This window comes from Colius striatus, chromosome 11 (genome assembly GCF_028858725.1).
Source record: "Colius striatus isolate bColStr4 chromosome 11, bColStr4.1.hap1, whole genome shotgun sequence".
Taxonomy (NCBI): Eukaryota; Metazoa; Chordata; class Aves; order Coliiformes; family Coliidae; genus Colius; species Colius striatus.
The window spans coordinates 27,432,679-27,446,528 of record NC_084769.1 but is presented as its reverse complement, the minus strand read 5'-3'; positions in this window follow the sequence as shown (position 1 = coordinate 27,446,528).

The following is a 13,850-nucleotide window of genomic DNA, read 5'->3' as shown; positions in this document are numbered from 1 at the left end:
TTACCACAAGGATAAGGAAAATAGTCTGTGTCTATAAACTTACATGGAATCTGGAAGATTTTCAATTATGTTTGCTTTTACTTTTCTTCAGATTGTATTGTCTGTGACTTTCTGCCTTTCCTCATATGAGATTTTTTCCTAGATTTCAGTTTTCTCAAGGTATCGTCCAGTATGCCTCTACTGAATCCTCTTGCCTCAAAGCAAGTAGTAATGCTTCAGGTGAGCTTAAGGAATACACAGGGAATGGGAAGTTGTTCTTCTGGATGATACTCTCTTTTATATGTCCCAGCATGATGCTTATTTTTTCTTCATAAGACTGTGATAATATGTTCAGTTTATGATTCACTGCTACTTCCCATGCATTTTCTGAAGAAATGCTGCCTAACCAATAGCCCCTTCTCCAGCAGATTATTCCCATGTGTATTCAGAGCTTGGTATTTTTTATATTCCCTATTTTTTTCTGAAAATTTCTGCAGCTTGTCAAGGACATTCCAAGGACCTTACTAGCTTAATATTGTCAGTTCTAGACTAATTATATCACCTATCTGCACCCAAACCAATGAGGAAAACATTGAATAGTGTTGACCCTGGAACAGCAAGCTTCTTAGATAAATTAGCTTTTGTAGTAGTTTTGCCCAGGCCGTGTTTTGGCAGTGAATGGCTACAAGGGTGGCTTCTTTAAAAAAGAGCTGCTAGAAAATTCCCCTGTAGCGGATAGGGCTAATGCCAGTCAATTCTAAGATGGACCCACCACTGACCAAGGCCAAGCCTGTTAGTGATTGAGGTAACACGTCTGTGAATAATGTATTTGAGAAGGGGGAGAAGTAACTATGTTAAATGGCCGCAGCAGCAGAAGGGAGTGAGAATATGAGAACAACATCTCTGCAGACCCCAAAGTCAGTGGAGAAGTGGGGGAGGAGGTGCCCAGGCACTGGAAGAGAGATTCCCCTGTGACCTATGGTGAAGACCATGGTGAGGCAACTGTTCCCCTGCAGCCCATGGAGGCCACAGGGCAGCAAGAATCTACTCTACCCCATGCTGGAGCAGGTGGATGCCTGAAGGTGGCTGTGACTCTGTGGGAAACCCACCCTGGGGCAAATATCTGGCAGGACCTGGGAACTCATGGAGCAAGAAGCCCATGCCAGACCAGATTTGCTGTCAGGACTTGTGACCCCATGAGGGACTCTCACTGGAGCAGTTTGTGAAGAGTTGTAGTCTATGGGAAGGATCCACATTGAAGATGTTCATTGAGTCCTATCTCCCATGGGAGGGACCCTGCATGGTAGCAGCGGGAAGTGTGAGGAGGCCTCTTCCTGAGAAGAAGCAGCAGCAAAGTCCATCTGTAATGAACTGACTGTAACCCCTAGTCCCCATCTTCCTGCATGCTCTGACAGCATTCCTGCTTTTTCACACATTTTCACATATGTGGTTGATCATGTCTTCTCTTTCTATCGGTAGTGTCACCTATCTATGACAGAGGTAGATGGGCTGCCTTTAACCACAACCAGCAATCCCTATACACATCTTCATTAGGTAGTAGCTATTTTAGCTAGTCTAGAAAGAATCTATAATTTCACACAAGTAAATTATTGTTCTTAAATTTACTATCTTAATTGCCCATAGATATGAAATTAAAGTAGAAGAAATATTAAAATTTCTGGATCTCTGGCAAAGAACTACAAATCAGTAAGAGATACGTCACATTAAACCATGCAGAATAAAATTTGGGTTCTAGCTCAAATATAGTCTTTTGCCTTAAGACATAGTACTAGATATGAAATTACTTAACTATTGTTAAGTAGATCTTGAGGTTAGAGAAACAGGTTTGTGAGTGGTAAAGTATTATGTGCTTTTAACCCAAGAAATCTGCTTTTACATGAACATTTTACATTGCATAGGAGATGAAATTAAAATAGGTTGCATCACATAGAAAGAGAAGTGGTTATTGGTTGTGATGGGCAAACAATAGAAAAAATAATTGGAAAATAAATTGAAAACCAAAGAATTCAGGAGTTTTCTGCTTGAGTTGGCAAATTAAATAAGATATCCCTAGGATATCATTTAAATAGACTTTTATCATTCTAATTACTGCTGAAAGGATTACCCTGAAGTAAGAAATATGATATTATTTGTAGAGGACTTTTACGGATTGCAATGTATATAATGTTTTCAAGTAAAAGACTTCCTCATGCTAATAAAAATGCAGCTCTTGTTCATTCTGTGTATCAGATCTGAGTATATCCTACAATTGGCTAATATGATTCCAGTGTAATGTCAGATTGCAGTCTGCAAAAGTCCCATGCTGGTGAATTTTACACATGTGATATTTCCCTTGAACAAGACAGGAGTAATCTTAGTGGGACTCAGGCTTTAGTAAGTCTAGTTAATCTGTTGTATCTTTCTGAAATGTCCTTTCTTGAAGAATATGCATGAATACTTATTCAAAATGCAGACATGATTTCTGAATATTATAAGGAAATGGTCACTGGGTAGTGGCTATGTTGAATGAATAAATGATCAAAAAAGTCTCTTTGGAACATGAAAACAATGCAATCAAAATGAAGAAATGAAGTTCTGTTAACATTTAATATTAATATTACTCTCAACTGTCTTTTTTTAAACAGCTCAAAATTCCTTGTAGCCGAAGTAATTACAATATAGGAATTTCAGCTCCCCCAAATAGTACTTTTACAATGCCGTGCTTGAATGAAAGTCCCATGAACAACAATATGCATTAGACTAGGCCCAGAAAAAAACATTTTAAGATACATATGAATTTTGGGACCTACAAAACTACTAGATGAAAGGTTGGGGAGTTCAGTGGAAAGACATATTTGTATAGCTCTCACTGAGAGTCTTGAGTTGGTTTTTTTCTTTTTTAATTTCTGGAAGGTCTCAGAAGATATCAGGGTTTTTACCATGAGCTGCATATAATCCCTCTGAACGATAGAAGTATAGCAGTCCTATGCACATAATATGGAATAGGAAGAAAACTGATGTACTCTGTTAATTTCAACTTTCTATATAGACAGTGAGTGAACATGATTCAAAATAGAGCAAATTATTTTGAAATGCTGAAACCCAGAGTAGCAAAAATAGATGAAGGAAAATGTGAACCTTGGCAGGCAAGAATAAGTAAGATCGTGACTACATGAAAGACTTTAAACTTTAAAATTATGACAACACTCTGAATACTGCATATTGTTGAAGAAAGATCTTCAGATCTTTCAACATCTTGGCAAAAACTAGTCTGTGATCTGATAAAAATAATAGTTTTCCTGACGAAGATGTATATCTCTCTACTTCGCAAAGGAGTAAGAGTGGGGCAAGGTGGAACTGAATTGACACAAAGTAACTAGTGATAACTTGCTGATAATTTTTCCTTTAGGTAATCACTCCATGGCAATGTCAAGAAAATAGTTTTATATGATGTGAGGATCAGTTTTTGGGTCCTTTCAGTCTAACCAAACTTGACAGTCATGCTGTTGTACAAGCAATATATGCTATCTCTAAGAAGAGATGTTACCTATTTCAGTAAAATCTGCTGAACTGCTAAATTTTCCTTTGTGAAAATACATATTACTGGAATTTTTATTATCTCTCTGTTATCTTGCATTATTTTGTGGTATTAATAATGATTTGTGCATAATGTAAGATGAGCTTTCTTGGTCATATACATTTTAGGACACATCTCAATGTTATTTATCTTTCATTTTCTATGCATTTACAGTGTCCCTCAAACTCAATTTGATAATGTCAGTGTTATATACTTAGCTGCCACTCTCCTCCCTCCAACTAAGAATGCAACTGCAAAGGGTGCCCAACCTTCCTGATCCTACTTGTCACACAACTTCACCTAGCACTTACTGAGTACTTTTCCAGAGGTAAGCTGCAAGGTTGCTCCAGTGCTCGGTCACAAGAAAGAGCGAGCTGTGGCAGATCCTTTCCTTAGCAGGAAGGGGGCACACTGTTCCAGGGTACGGTGCAGGCAGGGAGTACAGCTACTAGCAAGATGATGGCTTCTTGCTGGTTTACTGTTCTTTGGAATCCCTGTTTCCCATCAAGCTCTATGCCAGCACAGCTTTATTATGGGCCCTTTGACATGCTTGGGTAATGGCATCTTACCTGAACCACTCATAACTTCAGTTCACTGGGAACCATGGTCAGATGCTTTTCCTTTATAGCTTTGTTTACAGACTGTGTTCACTGCGGTTGAATTCTTCCTGATTTATGTCAGCATGATGTCAGAGCAAGCTTTTTAGTTTGGATCTCTGTTGAAATCTTATCTCGCAAACAGTAACAGTTTGCTACTGTCACTATCAGATCTTGGTCATTTTTGTTTTCCTCAGTCATGTAGTGTCGGTTTGTTTTATGTAGTTATGGTCCTACCAGCTGCAAACACCATATTCTGCTTCAGCCAACTCTAGGTTATTAGGTTATGAATACTAAAAATTATGAGCAGTGCTTTAATTTGCATAGTTATATCCACACATCATCCAGAGTGAATAAAAGCCAGATTGTAAAATAATTACAATTTCTTGAAATAGAGCCAACTTCACAGACCAGATCCATCCGTCTTCATTAATTTGTATACAGTTCTTTTACCAGAACAAACTTTCTGAAGGTACTCGTATGGGAATGCTGAAACAGCTGCACAACTTTTATTTTGAAGAAAAAAAAGTTGAGCCTCGGAACAGTGTGTTTTAAAGAGAGTGAGAGAGAGAGTGACTCTGCATTTAAGACTTTGACCAGCATGTGCAAGAAGTACTCTCATGGCTGGAATAATCTAACAAACTTTTACCTGGGTAACACTTGGCAAAGCTCCCTCTTTTTCTTTCAGAATTGAAAGGAATCCAGTACAATTTTGTGCTTCGATCAACTTGACTCCAGTTTTGCACAGCCTGCCTGGTTTGGTAGCACACGGCCGTGCCTGGCTTATGTGGCCTCTATGGCCCTTTTCTGCTACACTGTCAGAAAGAGGGAGGGAGGCTTCCCCCAGCACCAAAATATCATTCTGTGTGCTCTCTGCAGCACAGTAGCTAAGAAAAAAATTCCTGATTACTCCCTGGTCTTTTTGGAGTTATTTGCTGTAAGAAGTCTTTTTCCCCACTTTAAATGGATGATTGTGTTACAATCAAGAAAAAGCATCTCCAAAGACCGATCTTTAGGTAAGTGATGCTATTATTACTTTGAACTGAAAATGTTATGAACTTTGCTCTCTACATCCTATTTGTTAACCTAAAATTCATATGCAAGCACATGAAAAAATTGTTCAAGAGTTTAATAGTGCATAGCCTAGTAACATATTAGACTATTTTGGTGCTCAGAAAATATTTTTTCACTTGTACTGAGACTTTCTAGAAGTTCTTTTTCTTCTACTCTCTGTCTTCTGTATTCTCTAAAGTTTTGTATGGGATTGTCTTTATTATGAAAGAGGAGCGGCATAGCTCTTGAAAACTTTTTTTGTGTGTTTTGTTTTCCTACAGCTCTGCAATCCCTCAGTGTATTCTGGAATTATAAAGCTGTTTAAAAATGGAACATGGTTCTTGGTTGGTTTAGCTGATTATGTCTGTATGGCCGAATTTTAATACTTGAAATGATACACCTTTCAGAGTAAAGTAGCTTGCTTGCTGGGATGGGCAGACAAGTGCTTAAAGTATAACTAATTCCTAAGAGACTTCTGACAGGAAGCGTTCAAGTTTAAAGAGTAACAAGTTGGAACTTTTGTGAAGTGTTTCTTATTTGTTAGTTTAATCTATGAAACATCTTTCCAATTATCTTATATTTTAAAGTCGGTTATAAGATTCTTTTAACAGATCAGGATTAGAACTAGTTTACTTGTGCTTTTTTACCACAGGAGGCCCCTTTCATTGTTTGGCTAGTCAGAGCTTCAGACTAAGTGACTTCAAGTGGGAAATAATGTTTCTCAAAGTACTATGAATAAGGATGCAGCAGCTGTAAGATTAAATAAACTTGCAATAGTTCACACTTCTGTTTGCAACTGGTGACACCTTTAGCAAAACTATGACTCTTACTGGGTGACATCAGTAGCATATTGTAACCACAGTGTTGATATGACAAATAAATAGAAGATTATGGATGATCCCAGGAAAAATATAGCATTGTTGTTTATTGGATGGCCACTACCAATGTCATATGTTATGGGAGTACAGTAAATAACGTTTGATATTGTAGCTCCAGAGTAAGTTCAGATAGGTAGTCGTGACAGGATTATGGCCTACTAATGTCACATGTGGAAAAATTTTCATTAGTATTACAGGTGAAGTGCAGAAAGAGAATGTGGACATTAAAATGTTATTATGGGAATAAAATTACTTAACCATAAACCTTAAAATTTGAATGTCTTGAGTGGGTTTGAGATGCAATTTCTGTTGTAAACTCAATGAAACATTTTGCACTTTAATAAAGTGGAGTGAAGAAGTTATTTCACAGAAAGCTTGTGACTGGTGTTTAAGAGGCATTTGATAGTTTCGTCAAGTGATATCTTTTTATTTAAGCTAACAGATTAATCAAATGGATTTCTCTTTAAACATCAATGATTATTTTTAAGAATCTATGATAATTATCCCATAACTGTAACTTAATTTTTTTTTAAAACCACATTCTTATAGACTTTTGGGATCATTAGAATTGCAAGTGAATAAATGCATATTTCCTGATGTGTTTGGGAAGAACTGTAGAAATCTGCTGTAGCTACTGCAGAATTGGACAGTTTGCAAGAGCTTTCTTAACAGATGTTTCTCTAAATTCTCTTGTGGGAGTGAACTTAATGAAATACACGAAGTTTCAACATCTCTTACCAAAGTCCATTCCTTCAAATCAGTTCTAAATACAGAATGGCAGCTAACTATTGGCATGCTTAATCCAGAGCAAGAAAACCCCTAATATGGAAAGCCCCTTAAGAGTCCATGTCTCTACAGTGACTCTTCTGGCAAAAAATCTCTGTAATAGTACAATAAATGCTTAAGAAACATTTCCAAGGTCGAAACCAGAATATTTTAGGCAACTGAAACAGAAAGACAATCTCTGTATGCCATAAAGATTGTATCATGTACAGTAAATACAGATACTATCATAGTACATTTAAAGAGCTGGGGTTTTTTATGTGTGTTCATTTTCCTTATGACTTTGGAAACTATTTCTTTGGTGAAAATATGTTCTTAAACAAGAATTTGAAGATTTATCCTCAGTCCTTATAACTCTGAATTTTCTCTCTATGTAGGTAAAATGATTTTACAGGGTAGAGATCTTACATTAAGGTGATTTTTGTCTCAAAAAGAAAAGTGAATAAAATATCAAATTACCCAAATTTTATATATATTTACCTATATTTCACCTACAACCATTGCTAATCTTAGTTACTCTTAAAAATCAGGTCTTTCTTGAGAGCTCTCAGAATTTAGTACATACGAATATATTTATACTTGGAAAAGTTACACTTACAGTGGATCTGTACTTTTACTTGAGTTGCCTTCCCAATAGTTAGAAAAATAGACTGAATCTCTATTAATATTTCTATTAATAATTCTATTAATAATATCTATTAATAATTCCCCCAATATCACCAGTCCTCTACGTAACTGTGGAATAGGTATTATGTTCCAACATGGGAAATTCAATACTAAAGAAATATTTCTGACTAATTTTCAAATATTTTGTAAGTTTTGAATTAATGAAGTAAAGATATAAAAATACTTGGAATGAAGTGTAGCTCTTGAATTTGCTACTCAATAATGCTTGGAAGTAACAAAAAAATTCATTCAAAAATATAACTGTGTGGAAAAGCCAAGCTTATGAATCACACCAAACTGATTACTAAAGCAAATCAATTTGGATAAAATTTTATATTTGCATCAGAAACCGACTGCCAAATGATAAGAGATTCCTGCATTCCTTAATATCAAAAGAACAGTCTACCATACACATACGTTTCAACAAAACTCGTAGTTTGGACATTCACTGACTATTTTCATGCTAACATAAATTCCTGAGGACATTCCATATTTTTATTAAGAACAGCATCTTGAGCATACTTGCTATAACTGGAGATGGTGAAATTAAACAATAAACAAATCAACTTTCTCAAAGAAACCAATGGGAGCGTCGTAGCTCTGACATTTAAAATTGGACCGAATTAAACCATATAAAATATGGTTTAGGGAACAAATCCCTCCCTGCCAACTGCATAGATTAAACAATATAATAGCTGGTTTAGTTCTCAAATTTCTAAGATTTCTATTAACATAAAAATCTACACAGTTGTTAGTCAAAGCTTGTACTGAAGCTAATTTTTCAGTACTCTGCTTCAGTCTTTGGGAGTGGGGGCTTGTATGATATTGGTCTTCCTGGTCTTGACTGTGAATGGAAGCAAAAGCAACAGAGCATCACAAAAGTTTTTCTTTTGGTCTCTCTGCCTGGTCAGTATCCAAGAAAGCCTAGAATTATTTCAAGAAACCCATGGTCTGTTTTGAGATTTCTAGATCAATGGCAGCTGGATAATGACAAGAAATTTGTCCTTGCCATGTAACACCTTTGATTTAAGGCTCTTAATGTGTTTAAAAAATATTAATGTCTTAGCTTCAAAACACCTGTTTTTTTTCTGTTCTGCAAATGTTCTGTGGTCTCTTGCAATTTTGGATCAAGACTTTTCCCTTGGAGCAGTAGAGACAAGCTAAATAGGGCTCATGGCACTGAAGCAAGAGAAAAAACAAGGATGAAAGCCACTTGTTTTCCAACTCATCAGGACACATTATTATTACCTTTTCTATGTTGTTTACATACGAGAGAAGCTCTTTGTACTGTTGCTGTTGCAATATCTTTGTTCATGATATATATGAATGTTGTTTTAACTGCAATTGACTCAACTGTATTTCTCTGTAACATTGAATTCTCCTTTACTAAGAAAATGGCCCAGTCCAGTCCTTCACTCTCTTCTTCTAGTCCCTTAAAATATAAGTGGCTGATTCATATTTTATTGTATACTAAAATGAGCTAGATGTTAATAGTTACTGCAATCCACTGGCAGAAACTGTTCCAACATGACTTTAACACCGCTACAGAGCACATAGGTAATTATATACTATATGTTCTGTACAGCATATTGTAAATAAAGATCTGGTTTCTGGAAAATATTTATACTACTGCACTTTGTGGAATAAGAATAATCCATATCAACAACTATGAGGCATTTTTTTCACTTACATGTAGTGTAATAAAATATAGAAACAGCATGTTCTCTGACTTCTATACAATAAAAGTTTTTGGCAGATATTCGTTTCCTTTTGAAAAAAATATACTAGAAAGTATTTTCTAGCAAAAAACAACCATCAGTCTAGTAATCTTATATGGCTTCATGACTTCTCTTTCTATTCTTTCTGGATTTTTTTCTCTCTTGGGTGCTCAAAGTATTCAGGTGTTTTATCAAGTAAAAGCAAATATGTCCTCATATGATGTATTTCCCCTAATTGTGAGTCCTATATTACTTACTCTCTTTGTCCTTTGGCTTCAATATAGTATCTACTGAACAGGTATATTTATGTTTTGTATAGCTGGCTTTTGCACCTTTTCAATTAGTGTCTGTATGAAATCAGAATAACAGAAGAAGAGGAAGAAACTTACTTAATAAACAAGAAAAAAAACTATGTTCATGTAGGCAGCCTAGAAAGCAGTAGAATTTAGATGCTTATAAGCTCATTAAAAAACTGATGTTTTCTCCCTTTATTTGTAGTGTCCAAAAGTGTCCAAATTATTATTATCTTTATACTGTATGTGGGGAATAAGCAGATGTATGGGAAACTTTGCCAGATTTATGTTGAATTGTGCATTGCAATTACAATGAATGTACATTATATATCATTATTGCTAGTGATAGCTTAATTGTAAATTAATGTAGCATATTAATTTAATGAGTGACTATTCCTGTGGTGTAGGAGGAAGGTGGGCAGGGAAGAGCAAATGCAGTCATCATTTGCTTTTTGCTTGAAGGCTGGAATGTGAAAACACAGCACCCCAAGAAGACCCTGAAATCAGAGTTTGTTTTTTTTTATTTGTTTACTGCAACTGCTACAAAACTACATTTAGTTCATAGCTAAATGATCACCTTGTTGGTGATGCTGCTAAAGGTATTTCCTGCCTATGTGCTTGTTTCTAACTCTTCCTATGTGGCTATAATGGCTACACTGATGGGTAAATACCCCAAAATATTGCAGAGCTGTGTGTTGGCTTAAACAGTTGTCAATTTGGTTTGGTTTGGTTTATTTTGTTTTTTAAAAAACAGCAGTATGTCAGGAGAGATAACTTATAAATTGGAATGAGAAAGAGGTTAGTGTAATAAAAGTAGTAATAAAAAAAATGGGCTTTGGGAGGAGGATTGAGAGGACAGGAGCATCTGCTCCTAGCCTGATAAGAAGCTATGAAAAAATAATCTGATTGAAGCAGTAAATGAAGACATTTTTGAAGAGTATCCAGAATATTATGAAGGGTGTAAAAAGTTCTTAGAAATTCAGACTAATAAATTCCACTATTTTTGAGAACCATGGCACTTGCAGAAGATGGTGGAAAGGAAGATAAAATGTAAAGCACTACATCAAAAGATTTGAACAGTAAGTGGCATTTTGTAAACTGAGAAAGCAGGAGAGACTGAACAGCAGCTTAAGTAGGAGGAAAACATGGAGGATCCAGTTTTCAAGCAGATGATACACATTTATTCAATAAGTAGATTGAAAGGAGACGGAACCAAGTACATTAGAAATGAAAAAGAAAAGGAGCAAATGTCTTACATTCTTTACAGCTTAAAGCTGTTCAGATACATTTGAACAGCTGTCCAAATTTTGCTATTCAACCTTTTAATCATACTAGAAGAAGGTGAATAAATGCATTTTAGACATTTCATCCAGAAAAAGACCCTATTTGACTGAGATAGGAAATTAGGAGAATGTTTATAGCCATCCTAGTAATGTTAGTCTAGATTGCTATTGAAGTAATGGGGAAACTCCCGACTTGTTTTAAGAACAGACTTGTGCAATGGCCCATTTGTTCTGGTACTTTCAACAACTGAAAACTAAAGCTTTTGATAAGTAAGAACTGTTGCATTTTTTATATTTTAGTCTATCAAGCTTCCTAACTTAGGACAGTTCATTAACGAGGGCATGCTTATTCATTTAAGTGAAAAACATTGGTTTTATATTGTTGTATATACAGTTTTATTCTGCCCTGTGTTATACTTTCTAGGGAATGTAGACTTCTGAATAGGAAATGTTAAGTGAGAGTTAATATGCAATGAATGATTAACATTTTAATGTCTAAGGATTACTTTTAGTTGGAATTAAAGTGTCATTTACACAGTTTGGAATGACATTGTCAGGAAAGTCAGGATATACCTCAACATAGAATCAAAAGGAGGTGGCTTTTTAGATAGTGGCAGAAGAGCAGCAATAGATCAGGCATAATTAGTTGCTTTTCAGAGGAGTTAAGAAGGGAAGACTGGAACTGCTCCTGTTGTTCCTGAAGAAATAGGAATGATGAGCAGCAATTGTACAGCTCTCACCTGGCTTTGTGGTAGTAACTCTTCAAGAGGAGAAAGCAATGAAGAAGGTAAAAGAGCTACAGTGAACTTTTTCCACATCCTAGAAAATAGAGAGGACAAAAGACAGCAAAATAATAATAATAATTAAAAAAAATCTGAAATTTCTCGGAAAAATCAGAAATGAAAATCTAATTCATTCTGGGGTCAAATTAGCTTATTCTGGAGGCAGACTGAGGAAGTAAATTGTATGTGGAAGTATTTGAGGTCCTGGCATTGTGATTGTGTTTGAAACATGTTTTGTCAGACCTAATAGCCATAAAAAAACCAATCTGGAGAGAACAGAAAAGCACAATCCAAAACAGTGTTCTGTTTATTACTGGATATTATGGGAATCTTGACTTCTGAAATGTTTAGTCTTCCAATAAAGAAGTTTACACTTGCAAGTATACATTTTAATTATTTGAAACTGCTCCTTTTATGTACATGAAAAGGCAGATTGTAGGAAAAATGACAGAAATTGTCTACCCACCTGAGAATGATAACTATATTGGTTTATTTTTGAAATTAATCCACGGGTGAAAATAGGCTTTGGTAAGGTACTAAAAAGAATTTATATTTAAAATATTTCTAACTTTTTGACATGACTATGATAACATGAGAAAATCATGAAGACAATAAAAAAAGCCAAAAGAAGGACTGGGGGATAGTTTACATAAAGCTTTGGAACTGTTAACCCATAGTATTTTCTGAATTGTGCTCTGAAAAATTGTTTTAAAGTTGTTTTAAAGTTGTGAATTTCGATGACCTTTACAAACAACTGCATAGAAAATCTGGTGATTTTCTGAGCTCAGCTGCTAATGTGCAAAAAAGGACTTACTGACACATTCTCCAATAACAATTTAGTTGGCCATTACAACACTGCATTTAAAACAATACCATTTGCTTTAATATTCTTTTCCAGCTCTCTGCTTTTGACCAGAGTTTGTGAAATTTGAAATTCAGTAGAAAAGAGGGGAGAATACAAAGGACTTGAACACTTCATGACGATACAGGATCATCTAGAAATACTAACTTGACTAATACAATCAGTTCAGTTATATTAGTCCTAATTAATATCTTAACTAGTGTCCATGAACTTGTGCATAGCCTTAAACAAAACTCTGTGTCTTCATTTATGTACTGTGATCTCAGTTTAAAATTAGCCTGCCCACTGTAAAACTAACCAGAAAAATGTAGATTTACTTGTGGTATCAAGCATAACTGATTTTCAGCTTTCCTGTGTGTCTCCACGAGGCATTATGTTGTGTCATAGAGACATAACAAAATTTGTATTTTTAACAAGAATCATGCATGGAAATGTAGAAAAAAACCCACCTATTTTCCATTACTTCATGGAAAAATTTCATGTTTAAATTTTTAAATTATTGTTATAATGCTAGGAGATGTAAGTCAGGATTGTTGGATGATTACAAAAAAAAGCAAGGGAAAATTTGCAAATAATGGAAATATGGTTTGTTGATCAAATATTTGTAAAAATTACATCCATGTTAAACTACTATAATAGATGTTTTCTGCGCAAGGGTATTTATAGATCATTGTACTGGTATGAAGATGTCTGCCTGCAATTTATTAATCTTGAAGATTATGCTTTATTATAATAAGAATAAATCCAACATTGTCTAGTACTACTTTCTGTTCTATGTTACCATTTGGTAGGCTGAGTCCAGATTGACCCCTTTTATGCTAAGTGGTGTACTGATAGATACTGTCTATTTTGATAACAGATTCATAAAAAGTTAAAAATAGTAGTAATCTCATCAAAAGGAAAAGATAACTCAGGCAGATGGCTGTGCATGACTGTCCAATGACTTACAAAAGGGAAAGCCAGGCTCAAAGTCAATAACACTTCATGGTTAAGAGTGGAGGAGTCTTGTTTTTAAATGGAAATCACTGCATACTGGTAGTGGGAGGGAGAGAGACCTGTGTTTTGAGAAGGTTTGAAGAAAGAGATGGGTCTGAGTGGGAAAGGACGTAGGAAAGGACGGGAGGATGGGGCATGGCAGAAGAAAGTTAGAGTATATTTACATTGTAAATTACGTTCGAAAAATCTTGTTCCTTTACCTCCACAAACCTTGCATTGGAGACATGGTTTCTTCAGCACTGGGAGTGATTATTGTTGCTCTAGGAGCTGCTGAGGTGCTCCACAAGCTCATGCTGACACAGGGCTTGCGATGACTAGATAGTAACTTCTGACATAGTCAAAATTGGTTTTGAGTATTGCCGTTTCCATTCTAAGGTCTCTCCC